The sequence below is a fragment of the Triturus cristatus genome, chromosome 12, assembly GCF_964204655.1.
Source record: "Triturus cristatus chromosome 12, aTriCri1.1, whole genome shotgun sequence".
In the NCBI taxonomy this organism is placed as follows: Eukaryota; Metazoa; Chordata; class Amphibia; order Caudata; family Salamandridae; genus Triturus; species Triturus cristatus.
In genome coordinates, this window is record NC_140595.1 from 80,025,472 (window position 1) to 80,052,190 (window position 26,719).

Genomic DNA, 26,719 nt, shown 5'->3' on the forward strand with positions numbered 1-26,719 from the left:
ACGAACCAACAATTTTCCAGGAGTGTCCCAAAAGCAGAGACTGTACATTCAATAAGTAACTGCGTTCACCCACACCTCTCCTATGGTTTACATTCTAATAGGTTGCAGGGCTTAGTCATGCTTTCCAACTTTTTTCAGTTTACTTAATTTTGATATTTATTAATGCAGTGTACAAGTAACATGAGAAAAAGTTGTTCCAATAAAGCACACAATGAGAAATACCATACAACAAAATAAGGTAGCAATCAAAGAACAGAGGCTTGTGAAAATAAAATATAACCAATAGCTTGATACCAAGTTATATCTGCTTAACAATACTTATTACTTAAGGCTGATCCTCCATTATAGCAGAAAAATATACAAGAGATCATAGGAAGAAAAAAAATAGAATAATATTTTGGAAGAAATAAGTAGTATTGACAAAAAGAGGGCACAGGATTGCACAGATTCTATCTTGTGGCGTGGAGAATATTTGACCCACATTTGTAGGCAGAGGAAGCAATAAACTAAAAAATGCAATTCCAATATTGTGCACATCAACTAAACAAGAAGTAATTTTGAAATCGAAGATAAATGTCCCACACACAAAGTAACCTTTTCAAGAAGAATAAAAGAGCAGTTCCACAAATGTAGAAATATTTTATTTGCTCCTGAATACGATGGAATAAAACTCCCACAACAAAACATTCTAAATAAACAATCCAAAACTTTCAGAAGGAGTCGACCGTTACAAAAGCTGCAAAACAAGATTTCAAATTATCTGAAAGCAATTTTACTCAAAAACATTGCAGGGGTTTTCCTGGCTAAATGGGAAATTAATCGGGGTTGCTACAAGTTCAACACATTGAAAAGGTTTTGTTTATTCTTCCATAACCTTGGAATCGAGGATATGATTCTTAAGGTGCCAAACACCCGGTCTCCTGTAACCATGATAGAAAATCTGCAACTCATGAAATCTCCCAATAGGATAATATCATGAAGTAGCTGGAAAAGTATAATAGATTTTAGATAAATGAGGAAGCCATTCTACAGATTAGGATCCGTTCATAGAGGAACCTTTTTCTGTGCTTATGCATCACTGACACAACGTTCGCTGTACATCATTATGCTACAGTAGGTTTTAAACTCACTGCATTTAAAACAAGCATTGATAATGCAATGGTTTCGCCTATGTAATAAATAAAAAAACTAACTCGAGAGCTGGGGATCCCGGTTCTAGTCTCAGCGGCGGCACGCAATATCTTGCGATTCTATGTAAATCATTTAATCTCTTTGCGTGATAAATTGTTATATAAATATTCTGCAATAGTATAAGGCAACACTTTATGAAAATATAGTTGCACCAATGCGGGTGTTAACAGTATTTCAGCGGCGGGAATCTGATAAGAGAAGCAAACTAGGAACAAACATTGGTAAATGCAGGAAAATATGCTACAGACAATTGAAATGGAGGAAATGTAAGTGGCACGCACAGGAAGCAATAAGAAGCCAGGAAAGAGAGGAGGCGGGATGCAAGTCCCTTTTAAGTTTATATTAAAGACAATTGATTTCTCAAGCACAGTGCAAGCACTGTGCAGACGAAACCTAAAAAGGAAGATGTAAACACCACCCAATGCATATTTAGTGCTCTCAGGAAATCACAAATGAGAAATGGAAGGAGTGAGCGGTAGTTACAAATTGTGAGGGAGAATGGTCTCACCAGTAACAAAATCAGCTTTGCTCAGACTATGGGTTACCTGAACAACTGCTAGATTTCACAAAAGAAACTCCCAAAAATCAGTGATATCCCACACACCTCAATGAGCAGAGAAGAGAGAAACAGGTACTACATTTCATCAGACAATATTCTGGGCAAGGATAGAAGCTAGAAAAGGTGACATTTATATCAGGCAAAACAGTTTCAACAATGTTTTTTTTTATTATAATTCAACATCAACCTGGTTTAGGGCCCATGCTGAAACAAATATCCATGGTCATTCATTTTATTCTGATTGCCACAGATGTGGCAAACCATGTTTCAACATATGGCAAAGTAAAACAAGTGTTGAAAAACGCACCCAGAGAATTACGTTTATTTTCACTCAAGAGGTGCTAGAGTAAAAATATTCAAATGTACAGATTCTGGCCTTCACAATAAAGTAGGAATACAGTGACATTGTCATCCATTCTGGGGATAGTGCAGTGATCCAATAATCAGTCAAAACAAGTAACAGTTTGGAAGCGAGTTTAAAATATGAGGAAGAAAACAACCTCAGAATATTAAAACATGAAATGAATTCCTACTTTATAGATATGTAAATAACTATTTCATTTAATGAGTTTCAAATAAATCATGTCCAATTTAAAAAAAGGCACTCCAGAACAAAGTAAACAAGCATTGGCATAGCCAATAGGTCTCGCTTTTGGGACCTTATAAGTATTTAGTTATGCAGCACAATATCCTTGGTGCAACAACATCAACTGTTGCATGGCTAAAAACTTATAAGGTCCCAAAGGCGAGACCTATTGGCTATGCCAATGCTGGTCTACCATCTGTGTGCTACGAAAATGATCACCTCAGCTGTAGTCTCCTTTGAGGGTTTAAAATGCTTAACAACCGCTCTCATATTCTTTACGCGGAAGCAGAATTTTCATTTCAGAACGGATTTCGACCCTTTCGGGTAGGAGACTCCGCGAGTACAATGGACATCCCCGCACATCTGTAAAATTCCTTTGAGTGACTGAAACACACTGTTCGGCCCCACACAAATGTAGTGGGCAAGGTAATGAGGGGTGCGAGACCGATAACTAAGAAAAATGTACATTTCGCCTAGACCTACATTCCATCTCACATTACCCATAAATGTAATGATCTACACAAAATGCCGATCCTCAAGATATGTCCTTTAAAGATAGTGGAGGAAAGAGAGACATTGGTGAACACTAAATGTGCTTGGGAAAAGCTTTCAAAAATATGGGTGATGTGATGCCCCTGAAGTAAACTAGAACCTGACCTTGCACGGGAAATACAGGGCCTAGCTAATGCATCCATGTCATCCAGTGCCCCACGCCTTCTAATCCAAATTATTTTATTTTACGTGTTCAAGCAGGTAAAGCATGTCAAAAGATGCATATAGATGTATGGACATTGGATTTATGGCAAAGATCAGAACATTTAAAACCTCAACCATCAGATTTTAAATCTTATGGAAAAATGCCCATAGAGTATGGAAAGGAGGATGCTGTAAAACTTTCCAATAATTGGTGAAGCTTGGTAGGAATAAGCAGCAGACTACGGCATTTCATATTATTGCTACCTGACCAGGATCAAACAGTTGCCAAGCCAAAGGCTGCAAATGCAACATAATAGTTTTACTGGATAAAGCCCCTATTGCCATCTCCAGACATCCTAAAAAATTGAAACTGGAACCATTCAAGCAATAGGTAGGAGGAACCCATCAAGGGAATTACCTTTAATCAGGAACTGGAATTATGCAGAAGGAGAGTCAAATTACGCCTAAGAGTTGAGTAAATCACGTATCAAGAAATGGCAAGTTATGCAGAACATTTTGTAATAGAATTAATTATTTAGTCATTTGTGAACTTGGTAACACTGTCTGAGCATTGGATGGACATCATTAGTGCCAGTTTAATACCCAAATATAGCATCAAGCAACAGAAAGGTGACCAGTCCAGTTTTACAAAGGGCCCTCCAGCACGGTGCAACACTTGGCACTGCATCTTTAGTGACTTTTGAACCGTTTGAGTTAGAAACAATTATTTTTGTTGCTAAAATTGGCAGATTATGGTGCATATGATAGATTTTGTGGCACATGCGGCAAATCTATAACTGCAAATTGATGCAGCCACTCAATCGCATAATTCCAGTGGCCCTGCAGTTAATGATGTAAAAAGCTTGGCTAAAGTCCAGAGGAACCTGTGCAGAAGGATGGGGGAAAAAAAGTCCAAAAGAGGTACTGACTGACGGAAACCAAATCTAAGAATCTAGTTTTGCTTGTCCAAGATTCCCAAGAACACATCCAGCCACACAGCTGGCTACACAATGCTTTTAGTAATGCACTCTTAAGCACTGTTTTGCACACCATGCCACATCAGTTTGGACCCAACCATATGGAAATCATTCTTGACCCTGCTCCATTAAGAAAAATCCAACCGAACTGCCAGGCCACGTCCTCCTTCATCCGGAACAAAAGCAACCCAGGACCAGTTTTGTCCTTAGTACAGGTATAGCTTAGTTCTTGTGGCACAGTGTGTACGTACGATACTCATGTCTGAGCATACCAATCCCACTTAGGGTGTCACACTAAAATATACACACACAAAAAAAGCCTAGCCTGGCAGTTAGGACTGGACTCTTACAACTCGAGCATGGTCAAGACTGAATTAAGGTGATGTAAAACGAGGTGGCATAGTAGGCAAAAGAATGATGGGTTGGAACGCTACATGGAGAGACTTCCTGTGGTCAGATTTAGTATAAGCATTCCTCCCATTACCTTTTGTGTATTTACTGTAAAGCACAGCATAGTAGTTCAACAAAGGGCCTGGAGGGACAGTACATGACCGACTTGAAGATAACCACTACATAAATGATCGCCCTTTGCATTCACTCTGTAAATGTACGTGATGCAAAGATGAACGATACGTAGGCCGAGTGATGTAGAACAAGATAGTAGATTTATTCATCAGGTTACCAAATACAAGTGGCAAGGGGTTAGTTAGGCAGTGTTCTCACCCAGGTTGGATTTGATGGAAAGTAAAAAGTGGTAGCGTTTGTATCCAGGTCACTTACACCAACAAAGCAAAGGCATGTGGTCATAGAACGCGAAACGCTAACGTGCGTGGACATTAAAAAGTTCCTAAAATGCTCTCTGGGTAAGAAAAGTTACACTGCTGAGCGACCACAAACCCTTTACAAAATGGTTGACAACAGATGGACTTTAGAGGGCCACAGCTAGAATAATCAGGTTATCCATTCATTTACAAAATTACAGGTATGACATTCAATACGTTCATGGTGCAAAGAATTTACCGGCATATTTTCCGAGCAGGATGTCATTACCTTTAACTGAAATTGATAGAAATTCATGGAGTCAATTTTCAGTAGCTAACATTTCACAAGCTAATGCTCCTCAGGGTAGCTTTGACCATAATAAATGGGTGGACGCTCGGAGCAGAGATGAAGTTTTGAAAGAGGTAAAGGAGAAAATAGTGAATGGATGGGGTGTTTTGGGAAAAGAAAAAAAAGTATGACATGGGAACACAGAGGATTCTGGGAAGTTAGATGATTTAAGTGTTGCAGAATAGTTTGTGCTAAGCGGAGAGATAGTGTTCCTCTCACAGATTTAAGAGAAAGAGTCATCAACCTTTATCATGAAGGACATTCTGGGATCACATTTACAAAAAGGAGACTGAAAGAATTGTATTGGTGGCCACAAGTTGATTTGGAGGTTGAAAGGTTTGTCAGATTATGTGCAAAATGTGAAATTGCTGACAAAGCCCAGAAAACCTCCAAACTGCCCCATTAGGTTCTTTGGGGTTCCTAGTGTACTTGGGGAGGAGGTTGCTTGGGACGCCATGGGACCAATTATCGGGCAGGATGGTACAAGCAAAAACATTTTAGTCATTGTAAATATATTTTCACATAGAAGTGGAAACTATTGATCAAGTGAGCACCACAACTGTAATCAGATTCTTAGATGAGGTATTTTTAAGAGAAGGCATACTTTGACAATGGGGAACAGTTGAAGTCCATTGAAATGAAGAATTTTTTTTTAAGAGTCTGGCATAGAGGAAAAATGTACTGCTCTCTATCATCCCAGTAGGAATGGTATTGTGAAAGGGTGAACAGAAGCATCAAAAGGTAGATTACCACAGCCAAATAAAAGCAATATTTCATGGGAGGATGACATTTATAAAATGGACAACCAGTCATGAAAAAGCTTGTTTTCATTGATGAGAGGTAGAGTACCGTACTCCAAAAATCAATCCAGGTTCAATGAAAAGTGACATGGTTGATTGTGATCTCCAGGAAGTTAAGAAATATATCAGAGTCCCAGAGCAAAAATAAGTTGAGATACGACTGGTAAACATCGTATGAAACAGGCAAAGTTAAGTGCTGGTCAATGGGTGCCTGTGAAATATGCCAAGAAAGTAGCAAAAAGGAGAAAGCAAATTTAGTGAGCCTAAGAAAGTAGTAAAAGTAATTAATAAGATGGCTGTGCTGGACAATGGTGCACTGTGGCATTTGAGTCACCTTGCCTTAGTGAGAAGTACTGCTGGTGATAGTAATGTAAAGAAAATGAATGGCTCCTCGCAGTAATTGGTGGTTTGAGTACAGAGGGTTTGCTCCAAGAAATACATTCTTCCAGGAAATTGTTCTGGTGAATGTATCGAGGAGGGTACAAGTTCGTACATGGATTTGGACCTTGCAAGTGAACAGGATTCTTGTGAGATTATACATAATTACATAATGTGTAGCAGTACGTCTCAAGGTTCAAGAGAAGATCTAACATCTAAAAGGTAGAATAGTCTGGAAACCCAAAAAGTTGGACGCATACTTGTGAGTAAAATGTCCATATTTATATAAATATTGTTTAAGAACCTTAGAAAAAAAATGTAAAAAGACAACTGTATAGTATCGAGTTTAGAATGTAAATAGCATGTTCTGTTGAGCGTTTAGCATGTTCTGCTGTGTGCATTCCAAATTCTGTATAAGAGGAATATAAATATACACACATATATATATATATATATACATATATACACACACACACACGAATTTTGCATCATTCTTAGTAGGCTAGGACGTTGATTCATGATCTACTCGTGTGGATATGAAATAAAGAAGAGCTACTAAACCTTTCCTTATGTACAAGTTTTTCCGATGTATGCTGCTACAATACCTCAACAGGTAGGGAGCCAAGAGTGTAAAACTAATGTAACAAAATTGCAAGTCTTGGGAAACAATTCATTTTCACCCATTTAGTACCAAAAAAAGGTTTATTAAAAGCAAACCGCAATTTAACTGGAAGGCCATTCAGTGAAGTGCAATCGACAGGGACATCTGCAGATCACAAATTCTAATACAGACAAAACCATCTCCATAAACAGATTCCATCAAATAGTAATGACGGCATCTGCTATGTACAGTGCAGAGAGGAGGATGAAGAGCTACATAGAAAAATAAATCAGTTACTTCTTCCTCCTGGTAGACGCTCGTTATGTAACCTGTATGCCAAACGTTACTACAGTGTATTCTCAAAATTCTCAAGACAGTGTGAATGGGGCTCAAATCTAGTCCTTTTAATCTGACTCCACAAAAATCCCCTAGGGTGTACAACGTGTACTTACGCTCACTTACGATATGATGAATGCACAAGACAGGTCGTACACGTATTCCGCAGAAATCGCACAAAATGTACGTGACATGGTCAACATGTTTACACAGGTAGGGTCTCTTTGCTTGTGAATAAAACCCTATTCATCTGAACTAAGCAGGCCGAGCAAAAACACCCTGCGATTCCCATGTTCTCCTCAATGTCAAAATGGGTGGATAAATCTAAAGCCTGCTATCTCAAGAGTTGCTTCATAGGCAATTTTCTTCCAGTATCAAGGTCTGCAATTTCCATTTGGCTGCCAGTTTGCAATTAAATTCATCACCTTTAATATAAAAACACGGTGCACTCCATGGCCTGCTGCACAAGTATTGTAAGGAAGACATTTTTCACAGCTAACGGCAGCATCGTTTCCAGGCAGCCACCATATCCATTCAGACATTAGCTTCTCCGACCTGATGCAGAAATCTATCACTCATCTGCGGCGGCCCCCGCCAGAGAGAGCAGGCCCGCGAGAAACAGGAGCGCGGCACCAGCAGCGCTGTTCGGCAGACATCTTTGGACCGGTGGAGATAAAGAGCTCCGTGAGGCCTTGGGTGATTTGCATTACAGCTGAATGCCGATCCACTACGAGGACTCACATATGGAGCTCGTGTTGTGACCTATAAAAATAAAAAGGAGCTGGTACGCGGATCTATGGCTCAATAAGGTCCCCGAATTAAAGGCTAAGAGGTGTCCCCGGCTGGTGCCAAGCGACTGTATTTGCCCTGAAGAAATCGCTACAAATAATTTGGCGATGAAACATGTTGACATAAATACAATGGTATGCATATCAAGCAACCTTTTTAAGTTTTGAATTGGGTGCACAGATAAGGAGGAATAAAGTTGGTCCTATTGAAAGTGCATCCCGTTCATTTTTTATTCTTACCACTTCAGTCGCATCTTGGTATGTGATTAATTCACTATTTACCTTCACATTTTGGGCTTAATTGTGTGGACACTTTATTTATTTTTTTGGGCAAGATGACAACCGATGATGATAAAAGTGGGCAGAGCTGGTGAGTACCAATCAGCAAGCTCAATTGGTGTAGCGCACGTGAGGTGTCATCTTGTCTTTTCACATTTTTTTCAAAGGTTTTTTTCAAAGGATTGTTTAAAACACCCGGTGTATGTGACGTGCGAGTTCTTACACTGAGAGGATCATTAGTGGGGATTGCCATAAGTAACAACTCTGTATTAAGTTTTTATAAAACTATAAAAATTAAAAATGGAAGGTGAATGGCTGTTGGTGACTACCCCAACCTAAGAAAAGAGGGGAGTACAAAATACCCAAAGATATAGGGATTTGAACCGCAGTTGATGGTGTTTATACCTTCTTAGACCCAGTCTTGTGTATATGTTTATTGCTTGAGAGGAGGGCGACTTGGGTTTATTTCCCTCTATAGCTCCTTATTGTGTGCATCTTTGGACTGCAGCCACTGCTCTGTTGTCCTTCGATGTTTACACTTGCAAGCCCAGCCCACAGACAATTACATTGTTTTGAATGAATTGCAAGAGGCTGGTACTCTGCCGATGTTCATCATTGGAGAGTGCAAGTGTGTGAGATGTGAAGGATGACGGGATAATTTACAAGTCCGGCAGAGACCAGTAAAAGGGTAATTGTGAAGCTATAAGGCAGAGGTCTCCAACCTTTCCAATAGTAACAAGCATTGGCCGCGCAGCCGTGAAAGTGACACGGCCGCGCGGCCCGCTAAAGTGAAAGTGATCGCGATCAACGAAGGAAACACAGATGGCGGCTGCGCATGTGCACGCAAGCTTTAGGCCACCAAAAACCTGTGGCAGCACTTTGGAAACCCACCTACTAAATGTCTAATAGAGCAGCGCATGCGCTGGCTCAGGCGAGACCTAAAAATGTCATGTTCAATTTCAGGATACTTCATATTTAGGCTGTCCGGAATTCGGTTTAAACCGAATCTAAACGACAGTACCCTACCGGATGAAAATCAGCGCACTCGGTTTAAACCGAGTGTCACTGATTTTCATTGCTGTTGCACCACTTGGCCACTTGATGGAGCCAAAGCTACACCACGGCTGCAGTGAGAATCCTGGGCCTGCGTTCGTAATGGAGGGGCCGCACTGAGCATCTGCCTTGACCGCACCGGAGCTGGTGAGTCCTCTGCCCCCCTGCCGCCCCAACTACGAACATCCAGCCTATTACTATGCCCCAGCGGCTGCCCGTGAATTCACCAGCAGTCTGTCTTACTGCGGCCCCACCAGAGTACTTCACAGGTCTTTCAAACTACCATTTACTTAATGAGGCTTTGTTGTTAATAAAGGAGTGGGCGGCGGGGAAAGAGGCTGCATGCTCAAGTTTCATCAGGCAGGAAAAAAGGAGCGTCACCTTCCTCAGCCTTTCAGACTCGTCCGCCTTTTAAGATGCAAGGCTGGTGTTTTAAATGCATTTGTATTTTATTGAACAATACAGAGTTCTTGGCGAATTCACTTTGTAGCAGGCGCGCAACATCCATTGATTTCAAAGGGCTTCAGCCCCCCCCCCCCCCCCCCTCGTGTGTGGCAGCCCGGGATGAGACCGCTTCCAAAGCCGCGCCCGAGCACTTCACAGGTCTTTAAAAAGACCATTTGCATGTTAATGAGGCCTCGCTGTTGTTTCACCCCTTCTAAGAGCCCCTGCAGCTCGACTCTGCCTAGATTCAGCCCCCCCACCCCCGAAATCAGCGCCACTCTGCCTACTGTTTAAAGATTCAGCCCCCCCCCCCGAAATGTTTGCTTAGCCCCCCCCCCCCGAAATTTGGCTCTAGTTGTGCCTCTGCTTTGTAGGGTTGTGTTTCTGAGATATCAAGAGATCCCGAATGTATAGCGGAGAGGAAACAGGCGCCTGAAAGACTCAGTCATCGGGGTCACTGCCACTTCTGTCCCCGGGGGTTGGAGCCCAGATGCTTAGGCAGCCAGGACATCCGGCACGTTAGTGTTTGACTCGCTGTGTTATCCAATTTCACCCTGTCAGAGTGAGTTAAATGTAGGCGGATTCGGGAAACATTCAGCACGCACCAAACACAGAACTAAAGCGGCTCCGGGCTTCCGCCGTCGGACTTTCAACTTGATAAATCTTGAGTACGAAAAGCAGAGCAGGAGAAAAGGGCTCTCTGGCGAGTGTGTTCCTTGTACTCGCTGCATCCCTTCAGAAAATGTGCGCAGAGAAGCCCCAAAGGCGCTCTAGCCTGCTCCTGTGGAAGGCCTTCCCTGTAAAGGCAGAAAGGAATTTTGGGTTCGGGACATTTTCATTTATAATAATCAACATCACTCTGTCAAAATTAATCACATTAAAAATAACTTGTATTGTGATGGAGGATTGGACTGCTTTGTCTCTGACTGCGGTCTAAGCATTTCACCTGAACTACTTTAAGGCCCCTACTGATTTTTCCAGTCCCTCCTGCCCCCTCCTTACTCGCCTGTAATGTTCAGCATTACTGCGGTACATCAGTCTGGCTGATAAATGTTGTCCCGCTGTCTCTACGAGGAGGGTTATTGCTGTTGCGGTTCTTTATGGCACAGAGGTGTGAACCAACTCACATCTTTAAAAAAAAACCACTTAGTTCCTGTGAGATCAGTGAGAGTTCCTGACTCAGCCTTGCCCACGGTATAAAACTGTCTCTAGACTCTGTTAGCGTGTTCAGAGATGTGATTTCATTATCCAAGGATCCTCTTAGCCATACATGTCAAATATATTCATAAAATAGCAAAGATATTAATTCAAAAAATTAGCACTCTTTGCCCTGCCTGGTTTGGGCCTGCATTTATCATTTGCACTATTCGCCCTTAATGGAGAATGGGGGAGTTCTGTTGTGTTCTTAATACTGAGACTGCTACAGTTTTAATGACTAACATTAGCAGAGTCCTGGTCATGTATAACTTTAGGAATCGGGAAAACGTTAGTTATGACAATTGAACGTATATTTAGCTCTAGAGAGAACATCTCTGCAAGACGGAAGAATGCAACATCCTCTTCTGATATTTGGACATTGGCTAAAAATAATATTTTTATTTTATTTATAATCGTAATAAAGCTTTAAGAAGTAAGAAAATGGGTAGATCAAATTATATACAATCAACAGCATTTAAATAGCTCCATATTAAAGGAACCAATTTGGTTTATAATATTTGCGCTTTAGACCTAAGGAGTGAAATGAGTGATAATATTTTAAAGACCTGATTTTTAAGGTTCAGAATCCGTTGCATTTACTCATAAGCGTAGTGCTTTGTAAAGTGCTAGCATGTTGCCTCACATGCCCTGTAAGGTTCCACCGTGTTAATTAACAATGCTCGATTACAGCACCATTTCAATCAATTAAAACCTGTGCCAACTAGAGGCTTTACATGATTGAATACACCGTTAGGGCTAGGTGCTGTTCCTCAGAGCAATAGAGAGCCATGATAGTTTCTAATCTAGTTCTTATGCTCTAAAGGCGACCACACCAGCCTTCAATCACCAGGTCAATATGGGCAGAGGTAATATCTTGAAAGTGAATGGGAAACTGCGGGCTGTAGGAAATGGGAACGTAATTGCCCGACCGAGAGGCAGAAGAAATATTAATGTGACCCAAGCCACACTGGTGGAACGAAAATTGAGGGGGCCTCCCTGCACGGTACGAAGAGGGGCCCCCTCCAGGCTCAATCAGGAGCTCTCTGGCCAGAGTGCAGCGCGGAGGGGGCCCCCTGGAGCTTGGGGCCCCCGCATCGCGGGGGCCTGTGTTACGCCCCTGCCAAGCCATAATAATAACTCATTGACATGTATACTGCACGACCACGTACGGATGGTAGATTTAGAAAAGCGAGATTCGATAATAAAACATTGTCCGGTTTTATGCCGGAGGTCACACATGGCAGCGCCTGCTGAAAACATGTGCAAGAGGCACGTCACCGGTGTTCAAGGAAGGTTCTACTTCCATGCAGGTCTGACTTTCATGTTTACTTCCTCTGTTTTCAAAGTATAGAAAGTCCGATCTTATACGCACAACACAGTCAAGTCTCATACAAACAGCACATCCATTCCCGGGGTGGGATCTTTCTGGGGGACTAGCGCCTACGCACACTGGGCTCATGAGCGGAACTGTCTCTTCTTCAGAGGGTGTGAGTAAAGTGAACCTCTCTTCCAAGTGTCAATTCACTTTAATACCAATACAAATTGTAGCTTGTTTTATGTGGCACGTCATACCACACTTCTGCCGTTGCTAAGTGCTGTACAGAACAGGGCTTTAATTGAAGTACACTTTTTATTTCAGACACCTCGCAGTCGCAATAGACCTCACGCTCCATTCACTTCAGCAGCCACGGAAGTATTATATAGCGGGAACTCGACCCGAAGGTATTGGAGCTATATGTGAGCTGTGGGAGGGACACCATTTTTAGATATTGGCACCTATGGCACAGGAGGCCAATGGCACCCACACGTAAACAACGCAGAAAATGCAATATATGCGCAGTCAGCCATTCCTTTGAAAGACACCAAATGAAGTGCCAAACAGCGCTTCTCGCACACAACACGTGTGAGGGCGCTATATCGATGATACAATGCAATGCAACACTCTCTGAGAAGGAGAGCGGTAGCGACTCCGGAACACAGACTGTAATTTCCAACTTGCAGATTGATCAATTCACGCTTTAATTTAAAACAAGCATTTGCAATGCAATAGGTCTCGCATTTACGCAAGTTTGAGGTATTGACATTGCAAATAACAATGCCTTTTATTTTTGTTTTCGTTTTTAAAACATAAATAAAAGGCTTTGTCATTTACAATGCCAATAGCTTAAACTCGCAAAAATGCGAGACCTATTGCATTGCAAATGCTTGTTAAATCTGAGCTGCAGAATCAAAGGACAATGGAAAGAATTTCATGACTGTATTAAGCTTATGAAATGTAGAGCAGTATACAATTTCTGAAGAAAAATGGAAAAAGCAATATTAAAAGCAAAGCGTTCCATAAACACCGGTAAAACACTGTTTCAGTTGTTTTAAATGGCGCGAAAATGAGTAACCACTGAAAAGCACTGTTTTTTTGAGGTATTGAAATCACTGGAAAACACTGAAAAAACACCACCAGAATTTCCCAAAAATAGAAACTGAAAACAGGAAAGCCTATTCATATTCCATAGGAATATATTAAACATGGGAGCCCGCTTACTTCTGGATTAGAAAAGCTACAATCGAGTCATGACAGGTTAAAAAGGAACATTATAGTTTAGGGTACTCTACAAAGTAAACATTTTAAATATGCCCAAATAGCTGTTATTAACCCCTTCAGCGCGGCGCGGATTTCCGCGCCACGCTGAAGGTTCCGTGCGCGGGCGGGGCCATGACGGAACGGTTCCGTCATGCGCACAGCGCAACCGACGTGCATGACGGAACCGTTCCGTCATGCGCGTCGAAGGGGTTAAGTTACAGCCTGCAGGGAAATGTCTATCCCAATGTCTGCATGCTTCAAACAGCTTTCATGCTCTTTGAGTGCTGCTTTTACATTGGTTCATTTACACAGAAAATATTCTCCACAGATGTCAATCTTAGAGGCTCTGCTATTTTATAACTGCATCTAACTAAGTTAAATTTAGTAAGCCACCACCGTTGAGACCAAACGTCAGGGCCCGTGTAGTCATTTTAATTTACAGGATGACACAGCCATCCCAACCCGAAAGAAAGCACATAAATGTATATATGCATTAAGAAAAATGACCATTCCGATAGTAACTGTATCTTCATGTATCCAACTAATATCATTGCTACAATACTTATACATAGTAACAATAACACCAAGGGAATAATAAAGCACTATGTCAAAGAGTGTCCAGGAAAAGTTGATGACCACACACCCAAGCATCTATATATTTATCATCACAACCATAAATGACCATGTTTGGCGCCGAGACCAAATTGTATGACTATTTTCAGATACTGTAAAAAATATCAAGGAAATGTTACATTAAGTAGCTCAAAGATATCATCCAACAAGCATTTGCAATGCAATAGGTCTCGCTTTTGTGAGATAATGAGATCGTGAGCTATTGGCATTGTAAATGGCAAGGCATTTTATTTATGTGTTTAAAAAACCTGAAATGATAAAAGATATTGTCATTTACAATACCAATACGTCAACATTTTGAAAATGCAAGACCTATTGCATTGAAAATGCTTATTTTTATACCCAGTACCTTTGAAGTCATGGGGATGGACAGTCAACGGCAAAGCTGCTCATTTATCTCCTAGTATGATGCACCACCTGTCTCAGTGTTAGTCTCCTATTCACCTCCTAATTTAGTATGTCATTTACAACTGTCAGAAAACTGCATTCCATGAAGAACGACTTTATCAAATACCTGAACAATAAATACAGGGGCGTGAGAAGATAAATAAAGGGACCTCCGCCAAAGAAAATGAGTGTAACATTTTAAATACATAAAATAAATCGTGAAATGAGAACTGGAACTGATGTAGAAGTAAGATAGATTCGGGATGGGTTGCACTTATGCCATGTAAGTTGCAGCAATCTAAACTTAACTACTAAATAGGGCGGTCTTAAATCGTAGACTATCACGGTAGCAATCATTCTCTTTCGAGTCAGACAACAAAACCACGAGAGTTATTTTGAGAAAATAGACTGACCTTTGGCATTTGCTACCGGTTAAAGCGTTGAAAGAGGATACCTCACTTCCTGCACAGGGAGAGTTGGAACGCAACTTCATTCCTCCGCTTGCATGTGTAGGATTCGTTTGCCGGGGGTATTTCATGCTTCCCTTAAGGGCTCCATCCCTAGGACCTTTCATGGGGGTAACTGCACACATGTAGCCGAGGCAGAGCTTAAAGGTCGAAAGCAGAAGTAGGCGCACTTGTAATCATCAGGTGACAAGAGAAAGGAGTACTATTCACACTTGTGTAATGAACGGACTAACTAAACAGAGGGCAGCTGGCTAAATATTTAGGGGCCGCCATTTAGGTTCCATGATGGAATATCGTTAACATAAATATCGTCAGAAATAAATATCGTCACTAAAATATCGCTTACATTAATATCGTCATCCTATACTTAAACAAGAATTCACACAAATATCGATTTTTTTTTATCGACAACCCTAATATCGTTCACACTAATATCTACAACATAAATATCAACTACTACATTATCGACTTTATTTTAAATATCATTACCTTAGACATTTATATCGACTACACTAACATCGACGACCTATCTGCTTATAGAAATATACAAAAAATATCGTCTTTTTATTACCAACTCGATATGCACGATTCTTTTATTTTACTCACTTGTTTTTACTATTTTACTTTACAAAACTATTCACACATATAATTATTTAGTTTTCCTAATACTTATTGATATAAAAATATATAATATATGTTTAAAAAAATTACATTTACTGATACTATCATACACTCCGATGGCCTAAATGTGAAACACATTTCATTATTTTCTACATATAAACTATTTACATATAAAACAAAAAAGCACATATAAAACTTTTTACAATGTACTTTAACAAATAGTGATGCAACAAACTCTTACGAAAATAACGGTTTTCTAATTCGAAATTACGTTCTCGACCAATGATTTTGAAATTTCACTAATTGAACCAATCAAAAGCTACCATTAATTAACTCACTAATATAAAAACAATTATACACTTAACGTAATTTACCATTTTTGGCACAAACTTGGAGAAAAACAGTTACCTTGCTGAGAGAAGAGAATACAAACCTACGACTACAACTACAAAACGTCATACTACACTTCAAGTAAGTAAAATCCCATTGCTTTTTTCATTCGAACTTAGCAAAAAGTAGATAAACTCCCTAATTTAAAAACTGTTTTTCTTTAGAGTGAAAACAAAACATGTTGAACTTATCAACAACGACCAAAAAATTAGATGTAAAAACATTTATAAACTACCTTATCCATGTCTACTTAGATAGCTGATAAAAATTATTTAAACTTGCTAAGTAAATGTACTATTTACTTCATATGTTAACAACTACTATCATCCAAATACTATAAGTAACACAATGATTATTTTTTCAACAGACTCTACAAAATTATTTACCTATCTACAACTACACTACCAACATCTTCTACTACATCAAGTAAGTATAGTCACTGTATGTATAACAATTCTGAAAGTAAAATCAAACACCTATAACACTAAATCATGTCTTTCAATTATTCTTTAACACTACTACAGAACTTAAAAATAAGAAAATTCAGAAAGAGAAATAAGAATAAAAGAATTACCAGTGAAGCCACATAGTAAGTATATGTTCACGCTTTTTCCTGCTCTTATACACATCTCTGTAAATCGTCTTCAATGTTCTTAAAAATACATATATATATTTTCCACAGATCTACCTTAGACATGGCAACTGGAGCTACTTTCATTACTTCGCAAAAAGGGAAACTAATGCTGAACTACATGGGTTACACCTACACCCAAGAAAGAGTAAAAGCGAATAAGACCCATTGGAAATGTAGCAAATATTACTCAAGTGCATGCTATGGTAGAGCAACAACTGTTGATAACAATGTGGTAAATGTACGTGAGCATAACCACCCACCAAATGTAACAGAAGTGGAAGTTAGAGAAGCACTGGAAACATTGAAAGATGCTAGTAAAGGATCACAAGAAACAAGCACTAGTATTTTGAAAAATGTTTTAAGCAAAGTGCCAGAACATGTGACAGGACAGCTACCTTCTATTCCCAACTTAAAAAGATTAATTTCAAAAACTAAACGTGCTTCAGATCCAACTCCACCAACGCCAGAAAGTTTTAAGGATATAAAAATAGATCCTGAATATACCATTACACATAATGAGGATAAATTCCTAATGTATGACAACCAGAGTCATGACAAACGAGTTTTACTTTTTGCAACTAATAGTAATTTGCAAAAACTTAAATCATGTGAAACATGGATGATGGACGGGACTTTTAAAGTTTGTCCCAAACCTTTCTATCAACTTTACACCATCCATGGGGAATACCAAGATACAAATATCCCTCTAATTTATACTCTGCTGCCAAACAAAACAAATACTACCTACGTTGAACTTTCAACAAAGATCAAAGAATTAACAGATAATTACTATCCTCAAAGAATTATAATTGACTTTGAAATAGCCATGATTCAAGCTATCCTTAAGATATATCCCCATACCTCAATACAAGGTTGTTATTATTACTACAACCAAAGTATATGGAGGCACTTACAAAAATCTACCTTAAGCATTGAATATTGTACAAACAGTCACTTTGCTTATCAAATAAAAAAGTTGATTGCATTGGCATATGTACCAACAACAGAAGTAGCTAACTACTACAATTTATTAATTGACAGCCCTTTCTACCGCACCAATGAGAAAATACTAACTCCCTTCTTGGACTATTTTGAAGATACCTGGGTTGGAAGATTACATCGTTCAGGCCACCGTAGACAACCTAAATTTCAAATTCCATGGTGGAATGTGTATGCTAGTACAATAGCACAGAAAGCTAAAACTAACAACGCAGTTGAAGGATGGCATAATGCCTTCCAAGCCACTTTAGGAAGAAGTCAACCAACACTTCACAAACTAATCCAAAGCATTAAAAAAGAACAAAGCTACCAAGAACTCAGAATAGAGCAATCCCTTTCTAAAATTGGCCCTAAACTAAGTAAACAAACATTAAATATGTACGAATATCTCCAGCAAAAAACTAGACTGTACCCAAGTATAGAAGGTCTAGCATACTTAGACCTAATAGCTAAATCCATCCTTTAAATATAAATTTACCATGTTTAGTAATAATTTACTTTTTATTCTTAAAAAACAAATGAATATTGTAAAATATACATTAATATGTTCAATAGAATTATATATTAATCGTTTATTGTATATTAAAAAATGTTTTTCATTGTTAAATATTTTTCTCAGATGTTAAAAAATGTAAATTTATGTTATGTACATATCGTGATAAAATCAATGTCATAAAAAATATGTAATATATTAAATTTTTATAAAAAATATAAAAATTTAATATACTAATGTATGCATAATTGAAACTGTATTTATGTACAAAACTGCAATATAATTTAACAAAAATTATGTTAAATGTTTTATAAAATGTTCAAAATCTTTGCAGTAACAAATTAAACTATGAATAAAAAAAGATCTAAAAATTGTTATTTCTTTATTTAGAAACTTGTCATATGTATGTAAAAATGTTTTTAATTTATACTGTTGAAATGAATATTACAACATGACATATATTATTCTTATTAAAAATAGTAAATAGATAATGCTGGATAATAAACCATAATAATTAACTATTCTAACTCCAATCCTACGTAAGTCAGGGTAAATGGTGGATAGTAAACCATTATAATTAACTATTCTAACTCCAAACAAAACATAAGTCAAGGAAAGTGCTGGATTGTAAACCATAATAATTTACTAATCTAACTCCAATCCAACATAAATCAGGGAAAGTGCTGGATTGTAAACCATAATAATTTACTATTCTAACTCCAATCCAACATAAGTCATGGAAAATGCTGGATAGTAAACCATAATAAATTACTATTCTAACTCCAAACATAACATAACTCAGGGAAAGTGCTGGATAGTAAACCATAATAAATTACTATTCTAACTCCAATCCAACATAAGTCAGGGAAAGTGCTGGATAGTAAACCATAATAAATTACTATTCTAACTCCAAACATAACATAAGTCAGGGAGAGTGCTGGATAGTAAACCATAATAAATTACTATTCTAACTCCAATCCAACATAAGTCAGGGAAAGTGCTGGATTGTAAACCATAATAATTTACTATTCTAACTCCAATCCAACATAAATCAGGGAAAGTGCTGGATTGTAAACCATAATAATTTACTATTCAAAGTCCAATCCAACATAAGTCAGGGAAAGTGCTGGATAGTAAACCATAATAAATTACTATTCAAACTCCAATCCAACATAAGTCAGAGAGAGTGCTGGATAGTAAACCATAATAAATTACTATTCAAACTCCAATCCAACATAAGTCAGGGAAAGTGCTGGATAGTAAACCATAATAAATTACTATTCTAACTCCAAACATAACATAAGTCAGAGAGAGTGCTGGATAGTAAACCATAATAAATTACTATTCAAACTCCAATCCAACATAAGTCAGAGAAAGTGCTGGATAGTAAACCATAATAAATTACTATTCTAACTCCAAACATAACATAAGTCAGGGAGAGTGCTGGATAGTAAACCATAATAAATTACTATTCTAACTCCAATCCAACATAAGTCATGGAAAGTGCTGGATAGTAAACCATAACAAATTACTATTCTAACTCCAATCCAACATAAGTCAGGAAATGTGCAGGTTAGTAAACAATATAAATTTTTCTATCTAAATTATTTTTTATACCCTATTACCCTATAATACCAAAATAACGCTTCTTCAATATTAATTTAATATTTTTTATTAATATTAAAAAATAAATTTCATGTAAAATTTAATATTTCGAAGTTAAGTTTTGATTTCATGATAAATTTCTAATTTATTAATATTTTCTACACTTTTAAAACACGACATTTTTAAATTACTACCCACCCTAATCCCCTATAATACCAAAAACCCCCTCCTAAAAATTTTTGGGGGAAGTTTAAATTTTAATTACAAATTTAATTTGGTGAACAATTCGAAATTTCTAATTAAAATTTCGATTTCTTAATTATTTTCTAATATTTTTATATTTTAGAAATTTTGTAAAAACCAAATTTTAAATTACTACCCACCCTTATCCCCTATAATACCAATAACCCGCTCCTAAAAATTTTTTGGGGAATTTTAAAATTTAATTACAAATTTAATTTCGTGAACAATTCGAAATTTCTAATTAAAATTTCGATTTCTTAATTATTTTCTAATATTTTTATATTTTAGAAATTTTGTAAAAACCAAATTTTAAATTACTACCCACCCTTATCCCCTATAATACCAATAACCCGCTACTAAAATTTTAACAATTCTTTTGTAGAAAATATTTTTTAACACATATTATTACTAGTAGGAGTTTTGTAAGTTTTTTAAAAACATAATACATATTTTTTTATAAATTTTATAACTTATATTTTTCTGTCGATATTATATGAAACGACATTTTGATCAACGATATTCTGTTCATCGATATTTTTTCTTGACGATATTTTTGTCATTCTCAAGAAACGATATTTTTTACAAAGATATTTTCTATTACGATATTTTTCACAGTCGATATTCTTACCACGATATTAATGCTAGTCGATATTTTCCCGTCGATATTCTATCTTTATACCGCCATTTAATAGGGAGCTCCCGCTGACGGCAGACTTCCCCGTGCCAGATGTCATGGGAAGGCTGCCAGCTGTATTAGTAGGGATCTACACCCTTTCCACACCCTCAGCTTTAAGAAATTTGCAGCAGAGGAAATGAAAAGAGGACCCGGGCAATCTCCCAACAGTGCATTTCTCGACATAGGAAGTACCAATCTACTTTCAGGAGAGCTGCAAGCGGAGGGAATGCAGTAAAAGAGGCAATGCTAGCAGCACAGTCTGGACGGACCAAAAGCATGGGCAGAACAAGCACGGTCCACTTTCACTTTAGTCCGTCGAGAAAGCTTTCTTGTCTTTATGGGGCCATATGTTTCAAACACATGGCCCATAAACATAAGAAAGCTTTCACGGCAGAAGGAAGGCAGACGAGCCCGTCCAAATGGGACGGCTCAGAAAGCCGGACGAAAACGTCACAAAGACCCCTTTTCCAATAGCTGGCCACCGTTTAGCATAAACAGTGACGCCCGCCAATGGAAAAGAGGGGCAGGGCTTAATGCCCTTTACACAAAATACCTCAAGACATTAAATCTCACCAGCGAGACTGCGCATGTGCGCAGCCCACGCAGGCGAGACCTAAAAACGAATTTGTTACCAACTGTTTCTTCAAGTATTGAGGTCATAAAATGCTTAGATGCTGAAAAGGTACAGATAATACAAGCATTAATTTTTCAAAATAAATTTAATTTCAAAAGTTGCCTACACAGCAATTATCCACCTAATACTATGCTTTAAGGTACCAACAACCAACATCAAACAAGCACAGGCAAAGCCAACAGGTTTAGCTTTAATGTCTTAATGAATGTAAACTGCAATTGTGCATACATATGTCGCCAAGCGTATGCACATTAATAAAGTTAGCCCTGTGGGCTTTGCCAATCCTAGTTTAGTTTTAAGCAGTTAAATTGTATGTCCAAATATGCTTGTGTGTGTACGTGAGTGTGTAAACCTATGTGTACATGTACGTGATTCAATAAATTGTTTCTGGGTAAAAAGCCAGTTTCAGTGAAACAAAATATTATTCAATGCCTTTATGGGATATAGATTTTAACGTGATGATGATTAAGGGTACTTTTGAGGTACAAACTGGTCCCGCAAGCATGGCAATGCAAACACTTCATATGAGGTGGAATGATACATGAAAGAGCCAACAGCATGAGATAAGGGAGAAATCCTCCTCTGGGTGGAACCAAAGGCAACCACATACACTATAAAGCGCAGGTAAGAATAGGTCATGGAGATATCTACACTGCCAAATTGGAGGTAAAAACATACAAACAAAAAGAAAATGCAAGAAGCACTAAAAATTAAAAAGCTTTAATATGCACTATACAATAAATATATATTACCAACAAAAACTCCCTCATAACATAAGTACATTGTGCCAGGAGTGAAGCATTAAGAGTAAGGGAAAATGTATGTGGATTTGCAAATCTACATGAGTATTAAAGACTACTGAAGCAGCCACTAATTACAAACTAAGAAACCTAACAATGTTTTGTGTAAAATGAACCCTGAAGAGAGGTCCAGTCTTTAAAATGAACGAAAGTACTAATGATTTCTTGAGCAGTTTAAATTTGCATGAGACACTGACTGATACGGAAACAATGAATTTTAAAAAAAGTATTGTGAAGTTAACAGGAAAAGGGTAATAGATATCAACTGAATACGACTGACACTCTGGATCGATCCTCTGTGCGCTTGCTTATAAAAGATGATAGCAAAGTGAAAAGCACAGAAATTAAAACTCCTGAAACCATATCTGTCCAAGTAGTATGTGACACAGGTTGTTGATCTCTCGTTTTTTTTACAATTGTCTGGCAGAAAGGAGACAGTGGGTATTAGCAGTCTTTTGTATAAATATGAAATGTGAATTACTTCATCAGCCTTCTAGTATTAAGAGTTGGAAAACAAATGTGCCCCCCCCCCCCCACACACACATCCTCTCGGTCCTCACAAAGGCTCGGATGTTGCTTACAGCCGCTAGTCAACAGTTGCGATTCATGAATTATACACCAAAGAACACCGGGAGAAACAATTACTATAGTGCATAACGTATAAACAGAGACGACTTTAGTCAAGTAAGCATTTAGGAAACAATGACAGGGAATATCAAACACAGCGCTTGACGTGGTATTATGTCAAGGAATAGTATTGAGAGACAAATTCATGGCCAGAGAGGCACACAAAGCCTAGGCAATTCTAGATTGGTGACAATTGTCACCACAAAAAAAAGCATAATGCTAGCACTGGTATCCAGAATTGCAATGCAAGCAAATTCACATATTTAAGCATTGTCCAACACCATAAATATTTTATGGTAACTTACAGGGGTAAATATGGTTACACACAAACACTAAAGATTCTAAGCGAACAATACTACATAGTGCCCATAGTGGACACAGGCCACCACCAAAATCTCCTTCCTTTATTACATTCCTAACATCTACAAGTGGCTTTCAGAACAAATAAAATCCTCTTCCAACAATCATACACATATTCTTCTCATTTGAAAGTCTTAATATTCTATACAGTGGTGCACAGTTTAATTGTACTCAATGTAGAGGTCACAAAAGCTCACTTTGAAGGGAAAAACCAACATGGAGCAAATATCAGATCTGTTGCTCCAAATAGAATTAAATTGGAAAGAATAAAATCCTCAACTTATCTTAAAAACACATTTAAAAAATAAGTATTATTATAGAGTTTAAGAGAAGACCTCTGTCACATCACAATGAAAGCAAGGATAGTTCTGACGTGACCTGTTGCCAAACTCTTCTGCGTTACCATACAGCTAGTATTATCCCACATTTAAAACGTGGAAGGCAGATAGTACGCTTTTATAGAAGGATGGTCTAATCTAGCGCAAAGAACCATGGGCTGAAAAGGAGAAAATTAAAGTGTTAAACAACACAAGTAAAATGAGTATATATCGAAGCGATGCAATACAATGGTTTCATCTTTGGCCAAAAACGTATCTTAAAAAATAAATGATCATTAACTCTTCACAACAGACAAGCACTATAGCGGCCTAAGTGTTCTAAATTATAAAAGCAAAACGGAAATGTAATTAATACTACTGAAAACTGGAGACAAAAATGTCAATCGGTTCACATTGAAGAATCTATTTTAAAAGCGTGAACCCTCAGTTTTAAAAAATGCATTCGCACACAATTTAAATTACCCTGATGGGTCTTGAAAACGGAACCCTGGCTGGTGTATACATGGCTTCTGACTAGAACCCAAACGCCAACGTATGCTTTGTCATATATTTAGAAAATGTGTGCCTAAAGATTTTTAGAATGTGTGCCTAAGGATTTTTAGAATCCGCCCTTCAGAGCTTACCCTGAAGGAGTGGTAGGTAAAGAACAAAGTGCGGAAGTGGGGTAGAACAAAGTGCGGAAGTGGGGTAGATTAAAGCGCACACCTGCATTAAACAAAGGCCTGCTGGAGCATGTGTGTGATTTCAGTGTATCTAAATTTCGGAGTTTATTTTTGCTCACAATAAAACTAGGACATCTTTACAATTCCTAAAGTGAGCCTAAAAAAAAAAATATACAATTACTCCACCTCGCTTCAAACCCAAACAAACTTTAGCACAAAGCATGCCATAAACTTTGAAGTGCATGTCCCAGACAACACGAACAGAAACTGCGGCTAGTATTTATTTTTTAGAGCAAAAAAATTCTACTTTTTGCTGTCTCGCATCTCCAGAGGTAGGATACCATAAGTATGACATCATAATGTCGTTTGATAGGGCCGATTCTCAGAGGCTAGGATCTGGCAGTTCGCCTCCTGCCATCCTGAATTCAAGTCAAAGTACACTGATCCCATTCAAGTGACTAATGCCCTATTATTTACACTGAAGGAATTCTGTAATGGCATCCAATTATCTCCAGTTTAGCTGTCTGGAATGTAATCACTGCTAACAAGAGTTATATTTCAACCCTCCCTGATGGAAGCGGGCCTTACTCAGGCCCCAGCACCGACTGACAAGAGATGCCACTCTCTATCAATCATGATTCGTGTGACTTCAACTAAGACCCCAAATGTACCCTTTGCTCTTCCAACTCATAGACCAAGGGCGACACATCAAGGCGTCCATCGCCACTCTGCTGTTAAACACCGGCTGTGGCCAAAGAGGAAACTAAAGAGCCCTGAACAAAACAAACAAAAACACATCAAGTCAGAGAGGCAGGCTCTGAAAACCCACTTTGTGTCTCCCTGGAGAAACCGTAGGAAGAGCGTAGGACCAAAGCAGGGGGCAACACTGCCAAAGTTTGCGACACTTTTAAAAACCGTTAACCACCATTCCCGAGTTCAAATATATATATATACACGTATAGTCTCGCTCTCACAAGTTAACAAACAGAATGGTTAGTTCTGTGGATTTGGTACACCCCTAAAATAGTTGAAAGTAACATTTCCAACGCAATGGCACACAGAAAGATACACACTAGTGCACAGCCTTGACAACCGAAGAAACAACAGGACAAGTATATATTAATCCTCTAAATTGTACACAAATATACAGAGAATGTTTTTGGGGCACCATTTTTCGAATTAATCAGCAATGACTCGTTAATGAATCTGACCACCAGACTCAACCTAAAAATGATCCTATCGGGTATTACCCGAGTAATCCAGGGCTTCTAATATGAGACGCCAAAACCATGAGTGAAGTGCTTAAATTCCAGGTCCTTGGGCCGAAGGGATCAAAACGAATCTGGAAGGGCGGATTTTCATAAAGCTACAGCCACTACAGCTGTCCTAACTCAAACCACTCTGAACGGAATAACCCTCACTTTCAATTTTTTTTTTTTTTTTTTTTTAACTTGCCTAGGTATAATAGCTAAACCAACCTGCAATTCTTAACCTGTTTTACGGGCTTCCGGCCACAGCCTTTGTAGAATGCAGAAATAACTTAAAACATGCTTTCACAAGGAGTATCTAACCAAGACAGGTAAAACCGCATTGTACATCTACTAACAATGTCCTTTAAAAAAAAAAAAGTCTAACTGTGCCAAGGCTTGTTTGCTTGATTCAAATTATGTTATCCAAATGTATGAGGCATCACTCATATCCCAAACATTCACATCTCTCTCAACTACCAAACAGGCCAGGTTAGCACTCGCATCACCAAAAAACAAATATATCAGGGCTTAAGGACAAAAGGCAGCATTACAGAAATGCACATTTTCCTAAAGTACGTGGAGGAATGCTTTAATTATTTAAAGGACACAAATGATTACCCTTGCTTTCCTGATGGTGGCATTTGGAATACCAGTTTCTTAATCTTTATGATGAGAGTTAATTTTTTCACAGGATGCACATGAGGGCGTGTCTGTATGAGTTTGTTTACTGAGAGCGAACAGGAGCCTCTAGAGGGGACAAACAAAAGGTACATAATCAGTTTACTGATCTCGGAAGGCCAGAATGCTTAGTCGACTTTGCTGAGATTTGACCTTGTGAGCCATGCATTACTGCATGTTTCAGCCATGAGTGATTAAATCGGAGAGTTATCCTTAAAAGTATGATGTCCGGTTCTGACGCCCCACATTATAATAGCACCAAGGTGCTCGCACCAGCATGCACAAACCATCAAATGCTGTGCCGTCGGCATACAAACCTGAGCAGTTTTTCACGCAACGCACCAACGTGTGTACATATCAATTGAAGAAATACCCTCGCAACAACTACAAGTCAGTTCAGAAGTACAGTTGGGTGTATTTTGTGAAAAAAAGCAAAACACACTCACAAACACACCTTAAGAAAAATATAAACATTGTTGACATTGTAAAGTGGAAAGCCAATTTGGTTTTCTTACACTTACAACCGGACACTTAAATGCCTATGAAAGAACGACATACAGATAGAGACACCGGGGATTTCTGTGGAAACCTATTTTTAACAAAGGCTATCCCTGAACAAAAAAAACAATCAGCTGTACTCGAATTTCTC

General features: G+C 38.3%; 1 protein-coding gene across 2 annotated transcripts in view; it reads right to left on the reverse strand.

Annotated features, from left to right (window-relative positions):
* Positions 1–26,719, reverse strand: part of CGN (cingulin) — a 235,070-nt gene that overhangs the window by 185,529 nt on the left and 22,822 nt on the right. Inside the window, exon 2 of one of the 2 annotated variants that reach the window (XM_085639428.1) lies at positions 26,011–26,139. The exons of the other annotated variant lie outside the window; for it this stretch is intronic. The gene's annotated coding sequence lies outside the window, so the exon portion shown is untranslated. The remainder of the gene's footprint in view (positions 1–26,010; positions 26,140–26,719) is intronic. 2 annotated transcript variants of the gene reach the window in all.